Below are 15346 nucleotides of genomic sequence, written 5' to 3' on the forward strand. Positions count from 1 at the left end.
GAAAGTAAAAAAGAAAATCAAATATGATAAAACAAAGGAAGAAGAGAGAAAGAGAAAGAAAGAAGGGAAAATGAAAGTAAAAAAAGAAAATGAAATATAATGAAACAATGGAAGGAGAGAGAAAGAGAAAGAAAGAAGGAAAATGAAAGTAAAAAAGAAAATTAAATATGATGAAACGAGGGAAGAAGAGAGAAAGAGAAAGAAAGAAGGAAAATGAAAGTAAAAAAGAAAATTAAATATGATGAAACGAGGGAAGAAGAGAGAAAGAGAAAGAAAAAAGAAAAAGAAAGTAAAACATACAATCAAATATGATGAAACAAGGGAAGAGAGAAAGAGAAAGAAAGAAGGAAAATGAAAGTATAAAAGAAAATGAAAAGACAGGCGCACTCTGCTCATTGGGAGGTATTTTATTGTAAGTCACGTGACTTTCATCAGGCAGTGGTCATGTGACTGGATGCTCCGCCCACTGACGAGAGAGAGAGAGAGAGAGAGAGAGAGAGAGAGAGAGAGAGAGAGAGAGAGAGAGAGAGAGAGAGAGAGAGAGAGAGAGAGAGAGAGAGAGAGAGAGAGAGAGAGAGCGAGTGGTGTCCATGGCAACGGCTTGGTCAAGTCAAGTGTGTTGAAAGTTGTCAAACACGTGACGTCATCGCCATCACCACCTGATGAATATGAAGTCGCCCCCGCCCCTCACCGCCCTGGCGCACGCGCACGCGCACACGCACACCGCCCAGCGGACCGGGCGGCGCGTCGAGTCCAGCCGGTGTTCCGGTCCCGCCCGTGGTCCTGCCCGTGGTCCTGCCCGTGGTCCTGCTCCTCCGCGGCTCCCATGAGTGCGCCTCCGCTCATCCGCGCGCCCAGCCCGCTGGCGGCGTCTTGCGTGGCGGGGGGCGTGATCTCCTTCCACATCCAGATCGGCTTGAGCCGCGAGGCGGTCCTGCTGGACTCGGCGGACCTGAGCCTGGCCCAGGTCCGGGAGGCTGCCTGCTCCATCGTGGACCACAAGGTAGGAGCCCACAGTTCCGCGTCCGCGTCCTCTGTCACGTCACGCGCTCGGGTCGGGACCGGGTCAAAGTTGAGGAGCCGACGGTGTTGTCATGGTAACGCTCCTCGCCTTCACCCCGGGAAGCCTTGGGCGCGTGCGCGCGCGTTGACTCACTTTATGACTTCCTGTCGGAACAACGTGCGCGCGTCACGCGCACGCGCACTCGCGCCTCTTTTCTTCAAGCACACAAACATGAGGAAATGTTTCCAAAAGTCACGTGACTGTCGAATGAAATAAATATAATAAATAAATATTGTTCACCATAAATATTGTCTAACATAAATAATATCTAATACAAATAATATCTAACATAAATAATATCTAATACAAATAATATCTAATATAAATAATGTCCAGTATAAGTAATATCTAACATAAATAGAATATAACATAAATAATATATAACATAAATAATATCTAACATAAATAATATCTAATACAAATAATATCTAACATAAATAATATCTAATACAAATAATATCTAACATAAATAATGTCCAGTGTAAGTAATATCTAACATAAATAGAATATAACATAAATAATATCTAATATAAATAATATATAACATAAATAATATATAACATAAATAAAATATAACATAAAAAATATCTAACATAAATAATATCTAACATGAAAAATATCTAACATAAATAATATCTAACATAAATAATATCTAACATAAATAATGTACAACATAAAGGATATCTAACATAAATAATATCTGACATAAATAATCTCCAACATGAATAATATAAATAATATATAACATAAAAAATATCTAACATAAATAATATCTAACATGAAAAATATCTAACATAAATAATATCTAACATAAATATCTAACATGAATAATATCTAATATAAATAATATCTAACATAAATATCTAACATAAATAATATCTAACATAAATGATATCTAACATAAGTAATCTCCAACATGAATAATATCTAACATGAAAAATATCTAACATAAATAATATCTAACAAAAATAATGTCCAGTATAAGTAATATCTAACATAAATAATATCTAAAATAAATAATATCTAACATAAATAATATCTAACATACATAATATCTGGCATAAATAATATATAACAAAAATAATGTCCAGTATAAGTAATATATAACATAAATAATGTCTAAAATAAATAATATCTGACATAAATAATATCTAACATAAAGAATATCTAACATGAATAATTTGTAACATAAATATTATATAACATAAATAATATCTAACATGAATATTGTCTATCAGGAATAATATCTAACATAAACAATATCGGACATAAATAATATCTAACATAAATATCTAACAAAATAATGTCCAGTATAAGTAATAGCTAACATAAATAATAATATATAACATAAATAATATCTAACATAAATAATATCTAACAAAAATAATGTCCAGTATAAGTAATATCTAACATAAATAATATCTAAAATAAATAATATCTGACATAAATAATATCTAACATAAATAATATCTAACATGAATATTATGTAACATAAATAATATCTAACATAAATAATATCTAACATGAATATTGTCTATCAGGAATAATATCTAACATAAACAATATCGGACATAAATAATATCTAACATAAATATCTAACAAAATAATGTCCAGTATAAGTAATAGCTAACATAAATAATATATAACATAAATAATATCTAACATAAATAATGTCCAGTATAAGTAATATCTAACATAAATTATATCTAAAATAAATAATATATGACATAAATAATATCTAACATAAATAATATCTAACATGAATAATATCTAACATAAATAATATCTAACATAAATAATATCTCACATGAATATTGTCTATCAGGAATAATATCTAACATAAACAATATCGGACATAAATAATATCTAACATAAATATCTAACAAAATAATATCCGGTATAAGTAATATCAAACATGAATAATATCTAACATAAATAATATCTAACATAAATAATATCTAACAAAAATAATGTCCAGGATCAGTAATATCTAACATAAATATGATCTAAAATAAATAATATCTGACATAAATAATATCTAACATAAATAATATCTAACATTAATATTGTCTATCAGGAATAATATGTAACATAAACAATATCGGACATAAATAATATCTAACATAAATATCTAACAAAATAATGTCCAGTATAAGTAATATCAAACATGAATAATATCTAACATAATGAATATCTAAAATAAATAATACCTTTCATGAATAATATCTAACATTAATAATATCTAACATAAATATATCTGACATAAATAATATCTAACATAAATAGTATCTAACATAAATTATATCCAACATAAATATTGTTCACCATAAATATTGTCTAACATAAATAATATCTAATACAAATAATATCTAACATAAATAATATCTAATACAAATAATATCTAACATTAATGATGTCCAGTATAAGTAATATCTAACATAAATAGAATATAACATAAATAATATCTAACATGAAAAATATCTAACATAAATAGTATGTAACATAAATATCTAACATAAATAATATCTAATATAAATAATATCTAACATAAATGTGTGAATGTGAGTGTGAATGTTGTCTGTCTATCTGTGTTGGCCCAGCGATGAGGTGGCGACTTGTCCAGGGTGTACCCCGCCTTCCGCCCGATTGTAGCTGAGATAGGCTCCAGCGCCCCCCGCGACCCCAAAGGGAATAAGCGGTAGAAAATGGATGGATGGATAAATAATCTCCAACATGAATAATATCTAACATGAAAAAATATCTAACATAAATAATATCTAACAAAAATAATGTCCAGTATAAGTAATATCTAACATAAATAATAGCTGGCATAAATAATATTTAACAAAAATAATGTCCATTATAAGTAATATCTAACATAAATAATATCTAAAATAAATAATATCTGACATAAATAATATCTAACATAAATAATATCTAACATGAATAATATGTCACATAAATAATATCTAACATAAATAATATCTAACAAAAATAATGTCCAGTATAAGTAATATCCAACATAAATAATAGCTGGCATAAATAATATCTAACAAAAATAATGTCCAGTATAAGTAATAGCTAACATAAATAATATCTAAAATAAATAATATCTGACATAAATAATATCTAACATAAATAATATCTAACATGAATAATATGTCACATAAATAATATCTAACATAAATAATATCTAACATGAATATTGTCTATCAGGAATAATATCTAACATAAACAATATCGGACATAAATAATATCTAACATAAATATCTAACAAAATAATGTCCAGTATAAGTAATAGCTAACATAAATAATATATAACATAAATAATATCTAACAAAAATAATGGCCAGTATCAGTAATATCTAACATAAATAATATCTAACATAAATAATATCTAACAAAAATAATGGCCAGTATCAGTAATATCTAACATAAATATTATCTAAAATAAATAATATCTGACATAAATAATATCTAACATAAATAATATCTAACATAAATAATATCTAACAAAAATAATGGCCAGTATCAGTAATATCTAACATAAATATTATCTAAAATAAATAATATCTGACATAAATAATATCTAACATAAATAATATCTAACATAAATAATATCTAACAAAAATAATGGCCAGTATCAGTAATATCTAACATAAATATTATCTAAAATAAATAATATCTGACATAAATAATATCTAACATAAATAATATCTAACATGAATAATATCTAACATAAATAATATCTAACATAAATAATATCTAACATTAATATTGTCCATCAGGAATAATATCTAACATAAACAATGTCGGACATAAATAATATCTAACATAAATATCTAACAAAATAATGTCCAGTATAAGTAATATCAAACATGAATAATATCTAACATAAATAATATCTAAAATAAATAATACCTTACATGAATAATATCTAACATTAATAATATCTAACATAAATATATCTGACATAAATAATATCTAACATAAATAGTATCTAACATAAATATTATCTAACATAAATTATATCCAACATAAATAGTGTTCACCATAAATATTGTCTAACATAAATAATATCTAATACAAATTCTATCTAACATAAATAATATCTAATACAAATAATATCTAACATAAATAATATCTAATACAAATAATATCTAACATAAATAATGTCCAGTATAAGTAATATCTAACATAAATAGAATATAACATGAATAATATCTAACATAAATAGAATATAACATAAATAATATCTAACATAAATAATATATAATATAAATAATAGATAACATAAAAAATATCTAACATAAATAATATCTAACATGAATAATATATAACATAAATAATATATAACATAAAAAATATCTAACATAAATAATATCTAACATGAAAAATATCTAACATAAATAGTATGTAACATAAATATCTAACATGAATAATATCTAATATAAATAGAATCTAACATAAATAATATCTAACATGAATAATATCTAACGTGAAAAATATCGAACATAAATAATATCTAACAAAAATAATGTCCAGTATAAGTAATATCTAACATAAATAAAATCTAACATAAATAATATCTGGCATAAATAATATCTAACAAAAATAATGTCCAGTATAAGTAATATCTAACATAAATAATATCTAAAAAAAATAATATATGACATAAATAATATATAACATAAATAATATCTAACATGAAAAATATGTAACATAAATAATATCTAATATAAATAATATCTAACATAAATGTGTGAATGTGAGTGTGAATGTTGTCTGTCTATCTGTGTTGGCCCAGCGATGAGGTGGCGACTTGTCCAGGGTGTACCCCGCCTTCCGCCCGATTGTAGCTGAGATAGGCTCCAGCGCCCCCCGCGACCCCAAAGGGAATAAGCGGTAGAAAATGGATGGATGGATAAATAATCTCCAACATGAATAATATCTAACATGAAAAAATATCTAACATAAATAATATCTAACAAAAATAATGTCCAGTATAAGTAATATCTAACATAAATAATAGCTGGCATAAATAATATTTAACAAAAATAATGTCCATTATAAGTAATATCTAACATAAATAATATCTAAAATAAATAATATCTGACATAAATAATATCTAACATAAATAATATCTAACATGAATAATATGTCACATAAATAATATCTAACATAAATAATATCTAACAAAAATAATGTCCAGTATAAGTAATATCTAACTTAAATAATAGCTGGCATAAATAATATCTAACAAAAATAATGTCCAGTATAAGTAATAGCTAACATAAATAATATCTAAAATAAATAATATCTGACATAAATAATATCTAACATAAATAATATCTAACATGAATAATATGTCACATAAATAATATCTAACATAAATAATATCTAACATGAATATTGTCTATCAGGAATAATATCTAACATAAACAATATCGGACATAAATAATATCTAACATAAATATCTAACAAAATAATGTCCAGTATAAGTAATAGCTAACATAAATAATATATAACATAAATAATATCTAACAAAAATAATGGCCAGTATCAGTAATATCTAACATAAATAATATCTAACATAAATAATATCTAACAAAAATAATGGCCAGTATCAGTAATATCTAACATAAATATTATCTAAAATAAATAATATCTGACATAAATAATATCTAACATAAATAATATCTAACATAAATAATATCTAACAAAAATAATGGCCAGTATCAGTAATATCTAACATAAATATTATCTAAAATAAATAATATCTGACATAAATAATATCTAACATAAATAATATCTAACATAAATAATATCTAACAAAAATAATGGCCAGTATCAGTAATATCTAACATAAATATTATCTAAAATAAATAATATCTGACATAAATAATATCTAACATAAATAATATCTAACATGAATAATATCTAACATAAATAATATCTAACATAAATAATATCTAACATTAATATTGTCCATCAGGAATAATATCTAACATAAACAATGTCGGACATAAATAATATCTAACATAAATATCTAACAAAATAATGTCCAGTATAAGTAATATCAAACATGAATAATATCTAACATAAATAATATCTAAAATAAATAATACCTTACATGAATAATATCTAACATTAATAATATCTAACATAAATATATCTGACATAAATAATATCTAACATAAATAGTATCTAACATAAATATTATCTAACATAAATTATATCCAACATAAATAGTGTTCACCATAAATATTGTCTAACATAAATAATATCTAATACAAATTCTATCTAACATAAATAATATCTAATACAAATAATATCTAACATAAATAATATCTAATACAAATAATATCTAACATAAATAATGTCCAGTATAAGTAATATCTAACATAAATAGAATATAACATAAATAATATCTAACATAAATAGAATATAACATAAATAATATCTAACATAAATAATATATAATATAAATAATAGATAACATAAAAAATATCTAACATAAATAATATCTAACATGAATAATATATAACATAAATAATATATAACATAAAAAATATCTAACATAAATAATATCTAACATGAAAAATATCTAACATAAATAGTATGTAACATAAATATCTAACATGAATAATATCTAATATAAATAGAATCTAACATAAATAATATCTAACATGAATAATATCTAACGTGAAAAATATCGAACATAAATAATATCTAACAAAAATAATGTCCAGTATAAGTAATATCTAACATAAATAAAATCTAACATAAATAATATCTGGCATAAATAATATCTAACAAAAATAATGTCCAGTATAAGTAATATCTAACATAAATAATATCTAAAAAAAATAATATATGACATAAATAATATATAACATAAATAATATCTAACATGAAAAATATGTAACATAAATAATATCTAACATAAATAATATCTCACATGAATATTGTCTATCAGGAATAATATCTAACATAAACAATATCGGACATAAATAATATCTAACATAAATATCTAACAAAATAATGTCCGGTATAAGTAATAGCTAACATAAATAATATATAACATAAATAATATCTAACATAAATAATATCTAACAAAATAATGTCCAGTATCAGTAATATCTAACATAAATATTATCTAAAATAAATAATATCTGACATAAATAATATCTAACATAAATAATAACTAACATGAATAATATCTAACATAAATAATATCTAACATAAATAATATCTATCATTAATATTGTCCATCAGGAATAATATCTAACATAAACAATATCGGACATAAATAATATCTAACATAAATATCTAACAAAATAATGTCCAGTACAAGTAATATCAAACATGAATAATATCTAACATAAATAATATCTAAAATAAATAATACCTTTCATGAATAATATCTAACATTAATAATATCTAACATAAATATATCTGACATAAATAATATCTAACATAAATAGTATCTAACATAAATTATATCCAACATAAATATTGTTCACCATAAATATTGTCTAACATAAATAATATCTAATACAAATAATATCTAACATAAATGATATCTAATACAAATAATATCTAACATTAATGATGTCCAGTATAAGTAATATCTAACATAAATAGAATATAACATAAATAATATCTAACATGAAAAATATCTAACATAAATAGTATGTAACATAAATATCTAACATGAATAATATGTAATATAAATAATATCTAACATAAATGTGTGAATGTGAGTGTGAATGTTGTCTGTCTATCTGTGTTGGCCCAGCGATGAGGTGGCGACTTGTCCAGGGTGTACCCCGCCTTCCGCCCGATTGTAGCTGAGATAGGCTCCAGCGCCCCCCGCGACCCCAAAGGGAATAAGCGGTAGAAAATGGATGGATGGATAAATAATCTCCAACATGAATAATATCTAACATGAAAAAATATCTAACATAAATAATATCTAACAAAAATAATGTCCAGTATAAGTAATATCTAACATAAATAATAGCTGGCATAAATAATATTTAACAAAAATAATGTCCAGTATAAGTAATATCTAACATAAATAATATCTAAAATAAATAATATCTGACATAAATAATATCTAACATAAATAATATCTAACATGAATAATATGTCACATAAATAATATCTAACATAAATAATATCTAACAAAAATAATGTCCAGTATAAGTAATATCCAACATAAATAATAGCTGGCATAAATAATATCTAACAAAAATAATGTCCAGTATAAGTAATAGCTAACATAAATAATATCTAAAATAAATAATATCTGACATAAATAATATCTAACATAAATAATATCTAACATGAATAATATGTCACATAAATAATATCTAACATAAATAATATCTAACATGAATATTGTCTATCAGGAATAATATCTAACATAAACAATATCGGACATAAATAATATCTAACATAAATATCTAACAAAATAATGTCCAGTATAAGTAATAGCTAACATAAATAATATATAACATAAATAATATCTAACAAAAATAATGGCCAGTATCAGTAATATCTAACATAAATAATATCTAACATAAATAATATATAACAAAAATAATGGCCAGTATCAGTAATATCTAACATAAATATTATCTAAAATAAATAATATCTGACATAAATAATATCTAACATAAATAATATCTAACATAAATAATATCTAACAAAAATAATGGCCAGTATCAGTAATATCTAACATAAATATTATCTAAAATAAATAATATCTGACATAAATAATATCTAACATAAATAATATCTAACATGAATAATATCTAACATAAATAATATCTAACATAAATAATATCTAACATTAATATTGTCCATCAGGAATAATATCTAACATAAACAATGTCGGACATAAATAATATCTAACATAAATATCTAACAAAATAATGTCCAGTATAAGTAATATCAAACATGAATAATATCTAACATAAATAATATCTAAAATAAATAATACCTTACATGAATAATATCTAACATTAATAATATCTAACATAAATATATCTGACATAAATAATATCTAACATAAATAGTATCTAACATAAATATTATCTAACATAAATTATATCCAACATAAATAGTGTTCACCATAAATATTGTCTAACATAAATAATATCTAATACAAATAATATCTAACATAAATAATATCTAATACAAATAATATCTAACATAAATAATATCTAATACAAATAATATCTAACATAAATAGAATATAACATAGATAATATCTAACATAAATAGAATATAACATAAATAATATCTAACATAAATAATATATAATATAAATAATATATAACATAAAAAATATCTAACATAAATAATATCTAACATGAATAATATATAACATAAATAATATGTAACATAAAAAATATCTAACATAAATAATATCTAACATGAAAAATATCTAACATAAATAGTATGTAACATAAATATCTAACATGAATAATATCTAATATAAATAATATCTAACATAAATAATATCTAACATGAATAATATCTAACGTGAAAAATATCGAACATAAATAATATCTAACAAAAATAATGTCCAGTATAAGTAATATCTAACATAAATAAAATCTAACATAAATAATATCTGGCATAAATAATATCTAACAAAAATAATGTCCAGTATAAGTAATATCTAACATAAATAATATCTAAAATAAATAATATATGACATAAATAATATATAACATAAATAATATCTAACATGAATAATATGTAACATAAATAATATCTAACATAAATAATATCTCACATGAATATTGTCTATCAGGAATAATATCTAACATAAACAATATCGGACATAAATAATATCTAACATAAATATCTAACAAAATAATGTCCGGTATAAGTAATAGCTAACATAAATAATATATAACATAAATAATATCTAACAAAAATAATGTCCAGTATCAGTAATATCTAACATAAATATTATCTAAAATAAATAATATCTGACATAAATAATATCTAACATAAATAATAACTAACATGAATAATATCTAACATAAATAATATCTAACATAAATAATATCTATCATTAATATTGTCTATCAGGAATAATATCTAACATAAGCAATATCGGACATAAATAATATCTAACATAAATATCTAACAAAATAATGTCCAGTACAAGTAATATCAAACATAAATAATATCTAACATAAATAATATCTAAAATAAATAATACCTTACATGAATAATATCTAACATTAATAATATCTTACATAAATATATCTAAAATAAATAATATCTAACATAAATAGTATCTAACATAAATATTATCTAACATAAATTATATCCAACATAAATATTGTTCACCATAAATATTGTCTAACATAAATAATATCTAATATGAATAATATCCAACATAAATAATGTTCAACATAAATAATATCTAAAATAAATAATATCTAAAATAAATAATATCTAACATAAATAATATCTAACATGAATAATATCTAACATAAATAATATCTAACATAAATAATATCTAACATGAATAATATCTAACAGGAATAATATCTAATATAAACAATATCGGACATAAAAATATCTAACATAATTATCTAACATAAATAATATCTAACATGGATAATATCTAATATACATAATATCTAACATAAATAATATCTAACATGAATATTGTCTAACAGGAATGATATCTAACATAAACAATATCTGACATAAATAATATCTAGTATAAATATCTAACATAAATAATATCTAACAAAATAATGTCCAGTATAAGTAATATCTAACAATATCTAACATAAATAATATCTAAAATAAATAATACCTTACATGAATAATATCTAACATAAATATATCTAACATATATTATATCCAGCATAAATATTGTTCACCATAAATATTTTCTAACATAAATAATACCTAACATGAATAATATCTAACATAAATAATGTGCAACATAAATAATATCTAACATAAATAACATCTAACAAAAATAATGTCCAGTATAAGTAATATCTAACATAAATAATATCTAAAATAAATAATATCTGACATAAATAATATCTAACATAAATAATACCTAACATGAATAATATCTAACATAAATAATATCTAAAATAAATAATACCTTACATGAATATTGTCTAACAGGAATATTGTCTAACAGGAATAATATCTAACATAAACAATATCTGACATAAATAATATCTCACATAAATATTTTACATAAATAATATCTAACATAAATAATATCTAACAAAATAATGTCCGGTATAAGTAATATCTAACATAAATAATATCTAACATAAATAATATTTAAAATAAATAATACCTTGCATGAATAATATCTAACATAAATATATCTAACATAAATAGTATCTAACATGAATCATATCTAACATAAATAATGTCTGACATAAATAGCATCTAATATGAATAATATCCAACATAAATAATGTTTAATACAAATATAATCTAACATAAATAATAGCTAACATAAATAATGTCTAGTATAAATGTTGTTTAACATAAATAATATTGAACATAAATATGATCTAACATTAAAAATATGTGATATAAATCATTTTTGTTATTTGTAATGTTTAATATAATTAATGTCTAGTATAAACAGTCTGACAAATAAAATATATAACATAAATAATTTCCGACATAAGAAATATCTAACATAAATGATGTCTCATATTGCAAGTCTAACAATTATAATACCTAACATAAATAATGTATAACATAAATAATATATAACTTGAATGATGGCTAACACAAATAGTACAACAAATATATCTAAAATCAATAATGTCCAACATTACTGATAGTTCACATAATTAATGTTCAACATGAATAATTTCTAATGTAATCAATGTCCATCCATCCATTTTCTACCGCTTGTCTCTTTTTGGCTGTTCAACATCAATATTAATTAATATAAATAATATATAACATAAATAATGTCAAACATAAATAATGTCAGACAAAGATGATCTTCAACATAAAATAATTTTAAACATAAATAATGCATGCTATAAATAATGTCCAACATAAATAATGTCCAACACAAATAATGTAAAACATAAATAATGTCCAACATAAATAATGTCAAACATAAATACTGTCCAACATGAATAATGTTCAATATAAATAATGTTCAATATAAATATTGTCTGACAATGATGACGTTCAACATCAATATTGGCAAACATAAATAATGTCCAACATAAATATTGTCTAACATAAATATAAGTCATAAATAATATCAAACATAAATAATGCATGCCATAAATAATGTCCAACAGAAATAAGGCATACTCTAAATAATGTCCACAATAGATAATAATGATAAGATACTAGTAAGATAATGCTGAGAATCATCAGATAATGATATCATAATTAAAAGTTAATGATACGATGAGGTATAGGACATAAGATACAAAGATAAGATAAGATAATGATAAAACTTTAATAACAAAATAAAATGATAAGATACAATTAAGACGATAAGATAATGAAAACATAATTAAAAAATAATAATATGGAGATAATAATAAGACAATAATACATTAATAATAAGATAATAATAGAATAATGATAACAAAAATATATAATAAAATAATAATACAAATAATAATATAATAATGTAAAAAAAATATATAAAATAATAATAAGGTAATAATAAAATAATATAATAATAATAATATAAGATAATAACAAAACAATAATTAAATGATAATCAAGCAATGATAAGATACTGCTAGATGATAAAAAGATAACATTTAGTAAGTGCTAGAAAATGTCAGCTGGGATAGGCTCCAGCTAACCATGATGACCATTTAGTGGTACAGAACATGGATGGATGGATGGATGGATGGATGGATGGATGGATATGATTAAATGGATGGATGAGTGTGTGGATTGATGGATCTATGAGTGGGGGATTGATGGATGATGAATGAATGGATGGTTGGATGGTGGATGGATGGATAGATGGATGGATGGATGGATGGATGGATGGATGGATGGATGGATGGATGGATGGATGGATGATGGATATGATTAAATGGATGGATGAGTGTGTGGTTTGATGGATCTATGAGTGGGGGATTGATGGATGATGAATGAATGGATGGTTGGATGGTGGATGGATGGATAGATGGATGGATGGATGGATGGATGGATGGATGGATGGATGGATGGATGGATGGATGGATGATTGATATGATTAAATGGATGGATGAGTGTGTGGATTGATGGATCTATGAGTGGGGGATTGATGGATGATGAATGAATGGATGGTTGGATGGTGGATGGATGGATAGATGGATGGATGGATGGATGGATGGATGGATGGATGGATGGATGGATGGATGATTGATATGATTAAATGGATGGATGAGTGTGTGGATTGATGGATCTATGAGTGGGGGATTGATGGATGATGAATGAATGGATGGTTGGATGGTGGATGGATGGATGGATGGATGGATGGATGGATGGATGGATGGATGGATGGATGGATGGATGATTGATATGATTAAATGGATGGATGAGTGTGTGGATTGATGGATCTATGAGTGGGGGATTGATGGATGATGAATGAATGGATGGTTGGATGGTGGATGGATGGATGGATGGATGGATGGATGGATGGATGATGAATGAATGGATAAATGGATGAATGTGTGAATGAATGATGAGGGATATGACGGATGGATGGGTAGATGATGGATCAATATGACAGATGAATGAATGATGGATGAATGATGATGAATGGATGATGGGTGGATGAATGGATGGATGATGATGGATGAATATGACGGATGGATGAATGATGATGGATGGATGATAGAAAGATGATGATGGATGGTGAATGAATGATTATGATTGGATGGATGAGTGGATGGATGGAAGATGGATGAATGGTTAAGATTGGATGGATGGGTGGATGGATGGATGATGGATCAATGATTGATGTATGATGATGAATAGATGGATGATGGATGAATGATGATGATGAATGGTAGTTGCATTATTAGCATTATTAGCATGAATGAGTTTATTAGTAGCATTATTAGCATTATTAGCATGAAGGAGTTTAGTAGTAGCATTATTAGCATTATTAGCATGAATGAGTTTAGTAGTAGCATTATTAGCATTATTAGCATGAAGGAGTTTAGTAGTAGCATTATTAGCATTATTAGCATGAATGAGTTTAGTAGTAGCATTAGCATTATTAGCATG

At 23.7% G+C, this 15346-nt stretch overlaps 1 protein-coding gene across 2 annotated transcripts in view; it reads left to right on the top strand.

Annotated features, from left to right (window-relative positions):
- The first annotated feature begins 814 nt into the window (after positions 1-814).
- Positions 815-15346, top strand: part of prkd1 (protein kinase D1) — a 67594-nt gene continuing 53062 nt past the window's right edge. The window contains exon 1 of one of the 2 annotated variants that reach the window (XR_012051172.1): positions 815-1003. The gene's annotated coding sequence lies outside the window, so the exon portion shown is untranslated. The remainder of the gene's footprint in view (positions 1004-15346) is intronic. The other variant, XM_061987679.2, reaches the window with a different exon arrangement.

The sequence above is a fragment of the Nerophis lumbriciformis genome, linkage group LG26 (genome assembly GCF_033978685.3).
Source record: "Nerophis lumbriciformis linkage group LG26, RoL_Nlum_v2.1, whole genome shotgun sequence".
NCBI lineage: Eukaryota > Metazoa > Chordata > Actinopteri > Syngnathiformes > Syngnathidae > Nerophis > Nerophis lumbriciformis.